Source organism: Phyllobates terribilis, unplaced genomic scaffold (genome assembly GCF_046119375.1).
Source record: "Phyllobates terribilis strain yellow unplaced genomic scaffold, ASM4611937v1 Scaffold_237__1_contigs__length_3040347, whole genome shotgun sequence".
NCBI lineage: Eukaryota > Metazoa > Chordata > Amphibia > Anura > Dendrobatidae > Phyllobates > Phyllobates terribilis.
The window spans coordinates 1572009-1589313 of record NW_027362997.1 but is presented as its reverse complement, the minus strand read 5'-3'; the positions used below and the strand labels follow the sequence as shown (position 1 = coordinate 1589313).

The window sequence follows — 17305 nt, the reverse complement described above, 5'->3', positions numbered from 1 at the left end:
CACAGATCTAAAGGCAATACAGCCTGGAGGCACCGCAGAGCTATGATAGAAGAAACCAGCTGAGAGACCCTGCACTCTGCATGATAGACCACAGCAGGAGAACTACAGAAGCACAGATCTAAAGGCAATACAGCCTGCAGGCACCGCAGAGCTATGATAGAAGAAACCAGCTGAGAGACCCTGCACTCTGCATGATGGACCAGAGCAGGAGAACTACAGAAGCACAGATCTAAAGGCAATAGAGCCTGCAGGCACCGCAGAGCTATGATAGAAGAAACCAGCTGAGGGACCCTGCACTCTGCATGATTGACCACAGCAGGAGAACTACAGAAGCACAGATCTAAAGGCAATACAGCCTGGAGGCACCGCAGAGCTATGATAGAAGAAACCAGCTGAGAGACCCTGCACTCTGCATGATTGACCACAGCAGGAGAACTACAGAAGCACAGATCTAAAGGCAATAGAGCCTGCAGGCACCGCAGAGCTATGATAGAAGAAACCAGCTGAGAGACCCTGCACTCTGCATGATTGACCACAGCAGGAGAACTACAGAAGCACAGATCTAAAGGCAATACAGCCTGCAGGCACCGCAGAGCTATGATAGAAGAAACCAGCTGAGAGACCCTGCACTCTGCATGATTGACCACAGCAGGAGAACTACAGAAGCACAGATCTAAAGGCAATAGAGCCTGCAGGCACCGCAGAGCTATGATAGAAGAAACCAGCTGAGGGACCCTGCACTCTGCATGATTGACCACAGCAGGAGAACTACAGAAGCACAGATCTAAAGGCAATACAGCCTGGAGGCACCGCAGAGCTATGATAGAAGAAACCAGCTGAGAGACCCTGCACTCTGCATGATTGACCACAGCAGGAGAACTACAGAAGCACAGATCTAAAGGCAATACAGCCTGCAGGCACCGCAGAGCTATGATAGAAGAAACCAGCTGAGAGACCCTGCACTCTGCATGATTGACCACAGCAGGAGAACTACAGAAGCACAGATCTAAAGGCAATACAGCCTGGAGGCACCGCAGAGCTATGATAGAAGAAAACCAGCTGAGAGACGCTGCACTCTGCATGATTGACCACAGCAGGAGAACTACAGAAGCACAGATCTAAATGCAATACAGCCTGCAGGCACCACAGAGCTATGATAGAAGAAACCAGCTGAGAGACCCTGCACTCTGCATGATAGACCACAGCAGGAGAACTACAGAAGCACAGATCTAAAGGCAATACAGCCTGCAGGCACCGCAGAGCTATGATAGAAGAAACCAGCTGAGAGACCCTGCACTCTGCATGATAGACCACAGCAGCAGAACTACAGAAGCACAGATCTAAAGGCAATACAGCCTGGAGGCACCGCAGAGCTATGATAGAAGAAACCAGCTGAGAGACCCTGCACTCTGCATGATTGACCACAGCAGGAGAACTACAGAAGCACAGATCTAAAGGCAATACAGCCTGGAGGCACCGCAGAGCTATGATAGAAGAAAACCAGCTGAGAGACCCTGCACTCTGCATGATTGACCAGAGCAGGAGAACTACAGAAGCACAGATCTAAATGCAATACAGCCTGGGGGCACCGCAGAGCTATGATAGAAGAAACCAGCTGAGAGACCCTGCACTCTGCATGATTGACCACAGCAGGAGAACTACAGAAGCACAGATCTAAAGGCAATACAGCCTGGAGGCACCGCAGAGCTATGATAGAAGAAACCAGCTGAGAGACCCTGCACTCTGCATGATTGACCACAGCAGGAGAACTACAGAAGCTCAGATCTAAATGCAATACAGCCTGGAGGCACCGCAGAGCTATGATAGAAGAAACCAGCTGAGAGACCCTGCACTCTGCATGATTGACCACAGCAGGAGAACTACAGAAGCACAGATCTAAAGGCAATACAGCCTGGAGGCACCGCAGAGCTATGATAGAAGAAACCAGCTGAGAGACCCTGCACTCTGCATGATTGACCACAGCAGGAGAACTACAGAAGCACAGATCTAAATGCAATACAGCCTGCAGGCACCGCAGAGCTATGATAGAAGAAAACCAGCTGAGAGACCCTGCACTCTGCATGATTGACCAGAGCAGGAGAACTACAGAAGCACAGATCTAAATGCAATACAGCCTGGGGGCACCGCAGAGCTATGATAGAAGAAACCAGCTGAGAGACCCTGCACTCTGCATGATAGACCACAGCAGGAGAACTACAGAAGCACAGATCTAAAGGCAATACAGCCTGCAGGCACCGCAGAGCTATGATAGAAGAAACCAGCTGAGAGACCCTGCACTCTGCATGATGGACCAGAGCAGGAGAACTACAGAAGCACAGATCTAAAAGCAATAGAGCCTGCAGGCACCGCAGAGCTATGATAGAAGAAACCAGCTGAGGGACCCTGCACTCTGCATGATTGACCACAGCAGGAGAACTACAGAAGCACAGATCTAAAGGCAATACAGCCTGGAGGCACCGCAGAGCTATGATAGAAGAAACCAGCTGAGAGACCCTGCACTCTGCATGATTGACCACAGCAGGAGAACTACAGAAGCACAGATCTAAAGGCAATAGAGCCTGCAGGCACCGCAGAGCTATGATAGAAGAAACCAGCTGAGAGACCCTGCAATCAGAATGACTGACCAGAGCAGGAGAACTACAGAAGCACAGATCTAAATGCAATCTGAAGGGAAATACAGCCTGGAGGAACACATTTTGGGGTGTAATAAGTGCAAAACAGCTCAGATTTAATCATGAGTTATACTGATACAACTAAATAAATATATGTGTACACTAATGTGAGACAACATTGTGATTTGGGGAATTAACAATTTAAATATTAACTAGTGCATGCCTCATCCAATAGGTTTATATATAGAAATCATTGGGCTCTAAACCATTATAGAGAATTTAGCCACGTACACTACAACTAAAATGCGTTGAATGATTACATATTTCTACACTGTTTTTCACATTTGATAGATGATATTATTGTGGTTGAGTGCAGCTGATACTAATGAAAATGAATTGTACAAGTATTTATAATGTGTTGTAGGTATTGGAGGCGCTATTAGGCTACTCACTATCAAAGGCAGCAAATTTTTGGACAGGGAACCACTAAGTGTCCATAGTAGATGTACTGGATAAAATAACCTATGGTTTAAAATTCGCGCTAGTGGTAGTGAATGAAGGATTTCGGGAGAGTAAATAACTAAAATGTACTTTATTGATACAGGTGTTTAAAAAGATTTTTTCTAAAAAGCTAAAATAGACAATATAAGAGATTGGTAAAAATGAGTAAATAAATTAATAAATATGGTTCTGAATTAATGGATAGAACGGCTTTCCATAGAGTCTTGAGGTAGTCGATGCTTGGGAGGCAGAAGGGTGGACCTGGTAAAAGAGGAACCGTGTTACGGTATAGTAGTATGGTGTGGTATTACGGTACTTAGAGTATCGATTCTTGGTAGGTTTGGTATTTGTATGGGTTACCTGTTATGATTAGTCTGTATCTCCTTGTGGCAACCCTGAGGGCCTTTTGACGGTGGACTCTAGTGTCAGTAGGAGGCTTCACATACTCTAGATACCTGAGGTGCAGGAAAAGTACATTAGAACTTAGGAGTAATTGACTAGAGGTTACTAGTGGGAGTTGTACTTTACCTGCTGTTGTTGTGGCAATCGGTGGGCAACAAGAACAGAGACGTGCGGATGTGTTTCTTGGACCGTGATCCACAGGGAGCCACCTATAGAGGTGGACGGGTCCGGGATGGTTATCTGAAAAGGGGGCTCGAGGTCCTAAGGTCGTAGAAGAAATAGGTTTGATATTGTAGGTACTTGGTTCTCAGGTGGTACGATAAGATTAGGACTTACCCTAAGGTAGATAAGTTCTATTTGGGTTTAATAATCATAGTTGTCCTTATAAGAGATGCAGCAGGTGGGTCTGGTTTGTCCCTGTCCCTGTAGGAGAGGTGCAGCAAGGTGCTTCTGGCGGTACTGACGATGTGGCGTCTATGTTGTACCCTTTGTCCTGTTTGAGAATTTAAGGGAGGGTTAGTGTTAGAGGTATAGTGGAATAAGTCTGCAGTTACTATGCTTATTATTTACCTTATTTCATATATTGCAGACATAAGAGGAGAGGTGCATCAGGTGTTCCGGTGGTACGGAAGGTGCAGCAGGAGGCTCTGGATGAATTATGCAGCAATAGTTCTATAGTAGGAGGCTCTGATCCTGGATACCAATTAGGTACAGTAGGAGGCTCTGACTGGGTGATCAGTCGGTCAGGCAGTAGTCAGAAAATGCTGTCACGATGTAGCAGAAGGCTATGGTTGCAAGGTGAGTATAGGGCAGACCTCCTACTGTACCTAATTGGTATCCAGGATCAGAGCCTCCTACTATAGAACTATTGCTGCATAATTCATCCAGAGCCTCCTGCTGCACCTTCCGTACCACCGGAACACCTGATGCACCTGTCCTCTTATGTCTGCAATATATGAAATAAGGTAAATAATAAGCATAGTAACTGCAGACTTATTCCACTATACCTCTAACACTAACCCTCCCTTAAATTCTCAAACAGGACAAAGGGTACAACATAGACGCCACATCGTCAGTACCGCCAGAAGCACCTTGCTGCACCTCTCCTACAGGGACAGGGACAAACCAGACCCACCTGCTGCATCTCTTATAAGGACAACTATGATTATTAAACCCAAATAGAACTTATCTACCTTAGGGTAAGTCCTAATCTTATCGTACCACCTGAGAACCAAGTACCTACAATATCAAACCTATTTCTTCTACGACCTTAGGACCTCGAGCCCCCTTTTCAGATAACCATCCCGGACCAGTCCACCTCTATAGGTGGCTCCCTGTGGATCACGGTCCAAGAAACACATCCGCACGTCTCTGTTCTTGTTGCCCACCGATTGCCACAACAACAGCAGGTAAAGTACAACTCCCACTAGTAACCTCTAGTCAATTACTCCTAAGTTCTAATGTACTTTTCCTGCACCTCAGGTATCTAGAGTATGTGAAGCCTCCTACTGACACTAGAGTCCACCGTCAAAAGGCCCTCAGGGTTGCCACAAGGAGATACAGACTAATCATAACAGGTAACCCATACAAATACCAAACCTACCAAGAATCGATACTCTAAGTACCGTAATACCACACCATACTACTATACCGTAACACGGTTCCTCTTTTACCAGGTCCACCCTTCTGCCTCCCAAGCATCGACTACCTCAAGACTCTATGGAAAGCCGTTCTATCCATTAATTCAGAACCATATTTATTTATTTATTTACTCATTTTTACCAATCTCTTATATTGTCTATTTTAGCTTTTTAGAAAAAATCTTTTTAAACACCTGTATCAATAAAGTACATTTTAGTTATTTACTCTCCCGAAATCCTTCATTCACTACCACTAGGGCGAATTTTAAACCATAAAGTATTTATAATGGCCTCGGTATAAATCTGTCCACATTGAGTGTGGGCTTTATCTATGAACTATGATAGCGTTATGGCAAGCAAGAGAAGTTTATTTCCACTATGGTTTCCATAGCTGCCATGTCCCCATCCTTTATGGTAAGTATCCAGGCTCAAATCTGCCTGAGCGAGATTTTACTGCTTTTTAGGCTCTGTTCACATCTACACTACAATGGGGAAAAAAAGTATTTAGTCAGCCACCAATTGTGCAAGTTCTCCCACTTTAAAAGACGAGCGAGGCTTGTAATTGACATCATAGGTCGACCTCAACTATCAGAGACAAAATGAGAAAACAAATCCTGAAAATCACATTGTCTGATTTGGAAAGAATTTTTTTTCCGATTTTGGTGGAAAATAAGTATTTAGTCAATTACAAACAAGCAAGATTTCTGCCTCTCACAGACCTGTAAGTTCTTCTTTAAGAGGCTCCTCTTTCCTCCACTCATTACCTGTAGTACTGGCTCCTCAATCCCCCACTCATTACCTGTAGTACTGGCTCCTCAATCCCCCACTCATTACCTGTAGTACTGGCTCCTCAATCCCCCACTCATTACCTGTAGTACTGGCTCCTCAATCCCCCACTCATTACCTGTAGTACTGGCTCCTCTTTCCTCCACTCATTACCTGTAGTACTGGCTCCTCAATCCCCCACTCATTACCTGTAGTACTGGCTCCTCTTTCCTCCACTCATTACCTGTAGTACTGGCTCCTCTGTCCTCCACTCATTACCTGTAGTACTGGCTCCTCTGTCCTCCACTCATTACCTGTAGTACTGGCTCCTCTTTCCTCCACTCATTACCTGTAGTACTGGCTCCTCTGTCCTCCACTCATTACCTGTAGTACTGGCTCCTCTGTCCTCCACTCATTACCTGTAGTACTGGCTCCTCTGTCCTCCACTCATTACCTGTAGTACTGGCTCCTCTGTCCTCCACTCATTACCTGTAGTACTGGCTCCTCTGTCCTCCACTCATTACCTGTAGTACTGGCTCCTGTTTGAACTTGTTATCAGTATAAAAGACGCCTGTCCGCAACCTCAAACAGTCACACTCCAAACTCCACTATGGTGAAGACCAAAGAGCTGTCGAAGGACACCAAAAACAAAATTGTAGCCCTGCACCAGGCTGACTAAATACTTTTTTTCCACCACTATGTTGTGATTTCCATATTTTTGTTCTATGATAAAAAAAGAAAAGATGAAGATAACGGAAGCGCCGGACCCCCTGTATATCGGACACTGAGGTTTGTCTAGTGTCCACTGGAACATCCAATATTTTACTGGACAGAATGGTGCAGCATGCTGCTATACATGCAACTCTTGGGGCCGACTGTGCAGTGAATATTGTGTGACAAGGAGCAAGGACCTAGTAGGAATTTGCCTCAAGTTCTAAAATGGTTTGAAACCACTTTAATAAAGTCTGATGGTTTACAGGTCTATATATTGCACAGTTTTATTATTTAAAAATACTTAGTTTAACCACAGATTTCATCTCTAAGAAACAAGTTCAATGGCATTTACCATATGGCGTTTAGATTTGTGTCAGGGGTTTCTCACTTACAGAATACAAGCTGACACTTTCTCATCATGTCCTTTTGCTACAAATAGGGCAATGTAATAAGGAGCATCTGACAGATACAGCAAATCTTCCTAAGAGTGAATTAAAAAACGACTGGCATTTATATGGAACATATTCAATACAAGCCATGTATAAAAATGATGATATACAGTACAGACCAAAAGTTTGGACACACCTTCTCATTTAAAGATTTTTCTGTATTTTCCTGACTATGAAAATTGTACATTCACACTGAAGGCATCAAAACTATGAATTAAGACATGTGGAATTATATACTTAACAACACATGTGTTAATTCATAGTTTTGATGCCTTCAGTGTGAATGTACAATTTTCATAGTCAGGAAAATACAGAAAAATCTTTAACTGAGAAGGTGTGTCCAAACTTTTGGTCTGTACTGTATATGCTTATATAGAATATACTAAATAAAGCTATTGGTCAGTTACTGGTCACATGGCCAGCCGTGCGGCCAGGCCAAGTGTGTATATAATATTTGAACGGAAGTTGACAGTTGAGAGTGACAGTTGGAGTTGACTTGCGACGGTGGAGGAGATATCTGCCAACCCTGAACTGAGTAGCAAAAATATGGAGATGAATGAAGACAGAGGACAACCGAGGAAGGGAAAGAAGAGGACAAATGCCACATTGATCTCATCAAATGAAGATAAGAAGACATCGAAGAACAGCAGCCAAGAGAGGAAGAAGAGAAGGACAAGCTCAAGGCCAGCTGAGAAGATGTCTTCCAATCTGAAGATGAATCAAGTGGATGAAGAGAGGAAAAAAAGTGCCAAGAAGAGAAAACACACCATAAACTCTTCAGGAGAAAAAAATCCGCTGCCCAAAAGAGCCAAAGGGGTCCTGAAAACAGAAGACCAGCAGGGACTCCAGAGAGGCTCAGGTAGATTAATACATACATTTATGGGGTTTTTTTTAAAACAAGTCATACCTACCATTGTGGAGGGTTTTCTTTACTATTTAGTGAGCAGACTATTTTGGGCCCTATTCTAATTTTTCTTTTTTTTTGTTTTTTTTTCATTGTAGAACATCAAAAGGCATGACTTTTTTATATCTTCATTGACACAGTTATAAAAGACTTACTTCTTCTGGGACAAATTGTATTTTTAAGTCATAATTTGGGATACTGTATATTTAATGCATTGATTTCATTTACATTTAAATAACTTCTTGAGGGAAATCTAAAAAAAACAGTTGCAATTCTGTCATTTATTCTTTTTTTTCATCATTCACTTTACAATATACATTACAAATCTCAAGATAATGTTACTCTCTGGGTCAATGATGTATTCAGCTGATATCTATGGAAATTGAGGTCTGGGGGTGGGCTGCTTATATGTGGTGCACAATAAAACATTGAAAATTGGTCCGGTGAGGCCTTGGACTCTTGTGTCTTTATTATCTGGGTCAGGACAATTCTGGTGATTCCAACTTAATAAAGTTTATTGAAGTTCTACTGTTATTGCCATAAAAACACAAACACTTTAAACAATTATTTTTTTCTGCCATCATATTTCAAGACTAATAACAGTCTTTTATTCTTCCAGTGACAGTGGCATCCATTGGTCACCAAAGAATGTGGTTGTGGAGTGCTGATGGGATGTCATGGCAGCCGGGGGACAGATCATTATCCCCATGGCTGCCATATTGGTACCCCTGTGAAGCCCCGTCAATGGCTGGGGTTCATAGGAGACAGTGATTTACCTCAATATTACATTACAAGACAAAAAATGAATACATTATATATATATATATAAATATTTATAGTTGTGTGCACAGTATATATATATATATATATATATATATATATATATATATATATATGTATATACATATATATGTCTTTATTTTATTGGAAAAGATGGGGTGATATGAATTTTCATGTTTTTTTTATTGTAACTCTATACATGTGGTATTGCTGCAACCATTAAAGTCAATTAAGTCCAATTAATGTGGTATGCTGCCAGTATTCATTACTATTTTAATGGTGGATGTGTGATACTAAGACCCCAATGATTGTAAGAATGGGGGTTCAATGAATCTTTTGCCAATAGACAATGAACTACTATTCTAAAACTTGGGTGCGTGACCCAGCAGACACCCACCTCAGACTTTAAAGGATATTAGAAGATTATTTTTTTTATTCCAAATGCTTGGCTGCTATAACAATGATAAATGAAGCTGTCCTCCTCATCCGTGCTAGGTTCGGCAATGTCTCTCCGCTGTCTCTGTCCCTGGTCTTTGGGGGCAGATTATAGCAGAAGCATCATGACCACAGTGCACATTATGGCAGCAGCCAATCATAGGGTTCAGCAATGATGTTGATACAGTCATCACAATACCACTGAGCCCAGCGATTGGCTGCAGCGGTCAGATATGCTGGAGTTGTGAAGTTATCCCTGTAGCCTATCAACTTTAAAGAGTGGATGAGAATAGCTTTTTTAATATTTTTATAGTGGGAAAGTATATGGAATAAAATAAATAATGTCTTTGGTATAAAAACTCCTTAATGTCTAATAAAAATGTGGTAAGGTCTATTCACAGTCCAGGTTTTGTCATGATTTTGATTGAGGTTTGGGAGTTTTATTGGGCTAAATGGGCCTGAATTATTTTGTGTTATTGGCATTTTTTGAGCCTCACTATTAACCCCTTAATAACATCTGACGTACTAATACGCGTCTGTGCCCTGGGACTTAAGAGCCAGACCCGTATTAGTACATCATCGCGATCGCGCGCGCACACAGGCTGTGCGGGCGCGATCGCCGCCGGGTGTCAGCTGATTGTCACAGCTGACACCCGGTACTATGTGCATGGAGCGGTCCTGCACCGTTCCCAGCACATTAACCCCCGCGATGCTGCGATCGAAGTCGATCGCGGCATTGCGGGGGCAAGGGGAGGTGATCGGCGATACTCACCTCCTCTTCCGGCTTCCAGCGCAGTCTGCAAAGGCTTCCCGGGTGTTGCCATGACGACCCGATGTCGTCATGACAACATCCGGGTCACCAGAGAGCAGGAAGATTGCTTGGACATGCGCAGTGCATCTCCAAGCATTCTTCACACTGTGCACTTCTGACAGCCTTCATGGCATAGGGATGGTGCTCCATTCCTGTGCCATGCAGGCGATCAGAAAAAAAAAAGTGAAAGTCCCAGAGTGGGACAAAGTAATAAAGTGTATAAACTGTGTGAAAGTGGAAAAAAAAAAAAAAAAAAATGTGCAAAAATATTATAAAAAAAAAAAAAAAATAATACACCAAAAATAAAAATATAATGTACCCATCAATAAATATTATTATAAAAAAAATAAAAAAAAAACAATAAAAGTACACATATTTGGTATCGCCGCGTCCGGAACAACCTGACCTATAAAACTGTCCCACTAGTTAACCCCTTCAGTGAACACGGTAAAAAAAAAAAAAACGAAGCAAAAAACAATGCTTTATCACCATACCGCCAAACAAAAAGTGGAATAACACGCGATCAAAAAGACGCATATAAATAAAAATGATACCGCTGAAAACGTCATCTCGTCCCGCAAAAAACAAGCCGCCATACAGCTCCATCAGCCGAAAAATAAAAAAGTTATAGCTCTCAGAATAAAGCGATACAAAAAAATATTTTTTTCTATAAAATAGCTTTTATTGTGTATAAGCGCCAAAACATAGAAAAATTATACAAATGTGGTACCGCTGTAAACGTACTGACCCGAAGAATAAAGCTACTTCATCAATTTTACCACACGCGGAACAGAATAAAAAAAAAAAAAAAAACAATTCCTGAATTGTTAGTTTTTGTTTATTCTGCCTCCCAAAAATCGGAATAGAAAGCGATCAAAAAATGTCACGTGCCTGAAAATGGCACCAATAACAACGTCAAGTCATCCCGCAAAAAACGAGCCGTCACATGACTGTCTGCCAAAATCTGGAAAATTATAGCTCTCAAAATATGGCGATGCAAAAACTAGATTTTACAAAAAATGCGTCTTTTAGTGTGTGACAGCTGTCAGTCATAAAAACCCCATATGATTCTGGCATTGCTGTAATCACACCGACCCGAAGAATAAAGTCGTCTAATCACTTATACCGCACAAGGAACGGCGTCAAAAATAAACTCTTGGGTTAGGATTGGGCTAGGGTTAGGGCTGGGTTTGGGGCTAGGGTTGTGCTGGGGCTAGGGTTGTGCTAGGGTTAGGGCTGGGTTTGGGATTTTTTTCAAAAGTAAGAAAAAAAGATGACGATATGGCGACTAGTGTTGAGAGCAAGTGCTCGCTACTTGAAAAGCATTGGGTGCTCTGGTATGCATTGAGTATCGTGGGTATTTGAGTGACATGCCCGAGTCTCTGCCCCATATGCTTCGCAGCCAAAAAACTTTACGGGGATTGCCTGCCATGCACGAGCGATCCCCGCATGTTTTTTTTTGGGTGTCTAATAACCGTGAAACATGCGGAGCAGGGACTCGAGCATGTCACTCGAGCACACGCTGTACATGGTGCATACCTGAGTACCCGATGCAAACTCAAGTAGCGAGCACTTTCGCTCAAGAATAATGACAACTTATTCAATATGATGACCTAATGTAAACAAATTCTGTGCCGTACCTCTGGGTTCAAAATGTTCACTATACACCTTAATAAAATCCTTGAGGGGTATAGTTTCCAAAATGGGGACACTTGTGGGGGAGCTCCACTGTTTAGGCACATCACGGGCTCTCCAAACGCGACATGGTGTCCGCTAACAAATTGAATGGAAAATCGGCTCAAATTGTTAGCGGACTCCATGTTGCTTTTGGAGAGCCCCTCTGTGCCCAAACATTGGAGCTCCCCCACAAGTGACCCCATTTTGGAAACTAGACCCCCCAAGGCACCTATCTAGATGCATAGTGAGCACTTGGAATCCCCAGGTGCTTCACAAATTGATTCGTAAAAATGAAAAAGTGAAAAAAAAAACACTTTTTCATTTTTATGAATCAATTTGTGAAGCACCTGGGGTTCCAAGTGCTCACTATGAATCTAGATAGGTGCCTTGGGGGGTCTAGTTTCCAAAATGGGGTCACTTGTGGGGGAGCTCCAATGTTTGGGCACGCAGGGACTCTCTAAATGCAACATGGTATCCGCTAACAAATTGAATGGAAAATCGGCTCAAATTGTTAGCGGACACCACATTGCGTTTGGAGAGCCCCTCTGTGCCCAAACTTTGGAGCTCCCCCACAAGTGACCCCATTTTGGAAACTAGACCCCCCAAGGCACCTATCTAGATGCATAGTGAGCACTTGGAATCCCCAGGTGCTTCACAAATTGATTCGTAAAAATGAAAAAGTGAAAAAAAAAACACTTTTTCATTTTTATGAATCAATTTGTGAAGCACCTGGGGTTCCAAGTGCTCACTATGAATCTAGATAGGTGCCTTGGGGGGTCTAGTTTCCAAAATGGGGTCACTTGTGGGGGAGCTCCAATGTTTGGGCACGCAGGGACTCTCTAAATGCAACATGGTATCCGCTAACAAATTGAATGGAAAATCGGCTCAAATTGTTAGCGGACACCACATTGCGTTTGGAGAGCCCCTCTGTGCCCAAACTTTGGAGCTCCCCCACAAGTGACCCCATTTTGGAAACTAGACCCCCCAAGGCACCTTTCTAGATGCATAGTGAGCACTTGGAACCCCCAGGTGCTTCACAAATTGATTCGTAATAATGAAAAAGTGAAAAAAAAAACACTTTTTCATTTTTATGAATCAATTTGTGAAGCACCTGGGGTTCCAAGTGCTCACTATGAATCTAGATAGGTGCCTTGGGGGGTCTAGTTTCCAAAATGGGGTCACTTGTGGGGGAGCTCCAATGTTTGGGCACACAGGGACTCTCCAAATGCAACATGATATCCGCTAACAAATTGTCGGCTCAAATTGTTAGCGGATATCATGTTGCGTTTGGAGAGTCCCTGTGTGCCCAAACATTGGAGCTGCCCCACAAGTGACCCCATTTTGGAAACTAGACCCCCAAGGCACCTATCTAGATGAATAGTGAGCACTTGGAACCCCTAGGTGCTTCACAAATTGATTCGTAAAAATGAAAAAGTGTTTTTTTTTTCACTTTTTCATTATTACGAATCAATTTGTGAAGCACCTGGGGGTTCCAAGTGCTCACTATGCATCTAGAAAGGTGCCTTGGGGGGTCTAGTTTCCAAAATGGGGTCACTTGTGGGGGAGCTCCAAAGTTTGGGCACAGAGGGGCTCTCCAAACGCAATGTGGTGTCCGCTAACAATTTGAGCCGATTTTCCATTCAATTTGTTAGCGGATACCATGTTGCATTTAGAGAGTCCCTGTGTGCCCAAACATTGGAGCTCCCCCACAAGTAACCCCATTTTGGAAACTAGACCCCCAAGGCACCTATCTAGATTCATAGTGAGCACTTGGAACCCCTAGGTGCTTCACAAATTGATTCGTAAAAATGAAAAAGTGTTTTTTTTTTTACTTTTTCATTATTACGAATCAATTTGTGAAGCACCTGGGGGTTCCAAGTGCTCACTATGCATCTAGAAAGGTGCCTTGGGGGGTCTAGTTTCCAAAATGGGGTCACTTGTGGGGGAGCTCCAAAGTTTGGGCACAGAGGTGCTCTCCAAACGCAATGTGGTGTCCGCTAACAATTTGAGCCGATTTTCCATTCAATTTGTTAGCGGATACCATGTTGCATTTAGAGAGTCCCTGTGTGCCCAAACATTGGAGCTTCCCCACAAGTGACCCCATTTTGGAAACTAGACCCCCCAAGGCACCTATCTAGATGCATAGTGAGCACTTGGAACCCCTAGGTGCTTCACAAATTGATTCGTAAAAATGAAAAAGTGTTTTTTTTTCACTTTTTCATTATTACGAATCAATTTGTGAAGCACCTGGGGGTTCCAAGTGCTCACTATGCATCTAGAAAGGTGCCTTGGGGGGTCAAGTTTCCAAAATGGGGTCACTTTTGGGGGAGCTCCAAAGTTTGGGCACAGAGGGGCTCTCCAAACGCAATGTGGTGTCCGCTAACAATTTGAGCCGATTTTCCATTCAATTTGTTAGCGGATACCATGTTGCATTTAGAGAGTCCCTGTGTGCCCAAACATTGGAGCTCCCCCACAAGTAACCCCATTTTGGAAACTAGACCCCCCAAGGCACCTATCTAGATTCATAGTGAGCACTTGGAACCCCTAGGTGCTTCACAAATTGATTCGTAAAAATGAAAAAGTGTTTTTTTTTTTACTTTTTCATTATTACGAATCAATTTGTGAAGCACCTGGGGGTTCCAAGTGCTCACTATGCATCTAGAAAGGTGCCTTGGGGGGTCTAGTTTCCAAAATGGGGTCACTTGTGGGGGAGCTCCAAAGTTTGGGCACAGAGGGGCTCTCCAAACGCAATGTGGTGTCCGCTAACAATTTGAGCCGATTTTCCATTCAATTTGTTAGCGGATACCATGTTGCATTTAGAGAGTCCCTGTGTGCCCAAACATTGGAGCTCCCCCACAAGTGACCCCATTTTGGAAACTAGACCCCCCAAGGCACCTATCTAGATGCATAGTGAGCACTTGGAACCCCTAGGTGCTTCACAAATTGATTCGTAAAAATGAAAAAGTGTTTTTTTTTTCACTTTTTCATTATTACGAATCAATTTGTGAAGCACCTGGGGGTTCCAAGTGCTCACTATGCATCTAGAAAGGTGCCTTGGGGGGTCTAGTTTCCAAAATGGGGTCACTTGTGGGGGAGCTCCAAAGTTTGGGCACAGAGGGGCTCTCCAAACGCAATGTGGTGTCCGCTAACAATTTGAGCCGATTTTCCATTCAATTTGTTAGCGGATACCATGTTGCGTTTAGAGAGTCCCTGTGTGCCCAAACATTGGAGCTCCCCCACAAGTGACCCCATTTTGGAAACTAGACCCCCCAAGGCACCTATCTAGATGCATAGTGAGCACTTGGAACCCCTAGGTGCTTCACAAATTGATTCGTAAAAATGAAAAAGTGTTTTTTTTTTCACTTTTTCATTATTACGAATCAATTTGTGAAGCACCTGGGGGTTCCAAGTGCTCACTATGCATCTAGAAAGGTGCCTTGGGGGGTCTAGTTTCCAAAATGGGGTCACTTGTGGGGGAGCTCCAAAGTTTGGGCACAGAGGGGCTCTCCAAACGCAATGTGGTGTCCGCTAACAATTTGAGCCGATTTTCCATTCAATTTGTTAGCGGATACCATGTTGCGTTTAGAGAGTCCCTGTGTGCCCAAACATTGGAGCTCCCCCACAAGTGACCCCATTTTGGAAACTAGACCCCCCAAGGCACCTATCTAGATGCATAGTGAGCACTTGGAACCCCTAGGTACTTCACAAATTGATTCGTAAAAATGAAAAAGTGTTTTTTTTTTCACTTTTTCATTATTACGAATCAATTTGTGAAGCACCTGGGGGTTCCAAGTGCTCACTATGCATCTAGAAAGGTGCCTTGGGGGGTCTAGTTTCCAAAATGGGGTCACTTGTGGGGGAGCTCCAAAGTTTGGGCACAGAGGGGCTCTCCAAACGCAATGTGGTGTCCGCTAACAATTTGAGCCGATTTTCCATTCAATTTGTTAGCGGATACCATGTTGCGTTTAGAGAGTCCCTGTGTGCCCAAACATTGGAGCTCCCCCACAAGTGACCCCATTTTGGAAACTAGACCCCCCAAGGCACCTATCTAGATGCATAGTGAGCACTTGGAACCCCTAGGTGCTTCACAAATTGATTCGTAACAATGAAAAAGTGTTTTTTTTTTCACTTTTTCATTTTTACGAATCAATTTGTGAAGCACCTGGGGGTTGCAAGTGCTCACTATGCATCTAGATAGGTGCCTTGGGGGGTCTAGTTTCCAAAATGGGGTCACTTGTGGGGGAGCTCCAATGTTTGGGCACACAGGGGCTCTCTAAACGCAACATGGTGTCCGCTAATTATTCAAGCAAATTTTACAATCAAAAAGTCAAATGGCGCTCCTTCCCTTCCGAGCCCTACAGTGCGCCCAAACAGTGTTTTTTCCCCAAATATTGGGTATCTGCGTGCCCAGGGGAAATTGCACAACAAATTTTGGGGTCCATTTTTTCTTGTTACCCCTGTGAAAATAAAAAGAATTGGGTCTAAAGTAACATTTTTGTGAAAAAAGTTAAATGTTCATTTTTTTCTTCCACATTCAAAAAATTCCTGTGAAGCACCTGAAGGGTTAATAAAGTTCTTGAATGTGGTTTTGAGCACCTTGAGGGGTGCAGTTTTTAGAATTGTGTCACTTTTGGGTATTTTCTGTCATAAAGACCTCTCAAAGTGACTTCAAATGTGATGTGGTCCCTAAAAAAATGGTTTTGTAAATTTTGTTGGAAAAATGAGAAATCGCTGGTCAACTTTTAACCCTTATAGCTCCCTAACAAAAAAAAATTTTGGTTCCAAAATTGTGCTGATGTAAAGTAGACATGTGGGAAATGTTATTTATTAACTCTTTTGTGTGACATATCGCTCTGATTTCAGGGCTTAAAAATTCAAATTTTGAAAATTGCTAAATTTTCAAAATTTTCGCCAAATTTCCATTTTTTTCACAAATAAACGCAAGTGATATCGAAGAAATTTTTCCACAATCATGAAGTACAATATGTCACGAAAAAACAGTCTCAGAATCAGGGGGATCCGATGAAGCGTTCCAGAGTAATTACCTCATAAAGTGACAGTGGTCAGAATTGTAAAAATTGGCCCGGTCATTAACGTGCAAACCACCCGCTGGGCTTAAGGGGTTAAGGGTCTAGAAAAGGGGTTGATATAAAGTAAAGAAGTGTGGCTTAGTGTTCAACAGGTCTAGCAAGATCAAAATGTATCATACAGCATAGATGGGATAGGTCATCAATATAATATAGGTGAGGGACTGCCACCCAGCCCCCACTGATCATCTGTTATCCGCCATTGGCAGGATGTAAATAGTGTATGGAGCAGAACAGCACAGCGCTGGACATTGTGTAGTGGCCGCTGCCAGGAACTGCAGATAGGTTTCTAGTGAAGTGACTAGGAGCTGATCGGCAGTACCCCACAGCAGCCATTAAACAATGTCCACTGTGCACATCTAGCTGGTGGCAACTCACATACCAAATGATCGTGGTGGTGCTGGGAGTCCGACACCGATCACCAACCCCTTGAACATATGGCCTGAACATACAATCCATAAGTGAACATGGGCTATTTATTTTTTAAAGCACATTCTGACATATGCT

General features: G+C 43.1%; 2 long non-coding RNA genes across 2 annotated transcripts; one reads left to right on the top strand and one right to left on the bottom strand.

Annotated features, from left to right (window-relative positions):
* Window positions 1-3349: 3349 nt before the first annotated feature.
* LOC141217337 (uncharacterized) lies at window positions 3350-3718 on the bottom strand. The gene is made up of 3 exons (XR_012286202.1): window positions 3663-3718; window positions 3495-3589; window positions 3350-3395 (listed from the first exon to the last, which is right to left on the bottom strand). It is a non-coding gene; the product is annotated as an uncharacterized lncRNA (long non-coding RNA).
* Window positions 3719-4889: 1171 nt separating this feature from the next.
* On the top strand, window positions 4890-5258 carry LOC141217338 (uncharacterized). Its single transcript, XR_012286203.1, has 3 exons — window positions 4890-4945; window positions 5019-5113; window positions 5213-5258. It is a non-coding gene; the product is annotated as an uncharacterized lncRNA (long non-coding RNA).
* Window positions 5259-17305: the final 12047 nt, after the last annotated feature.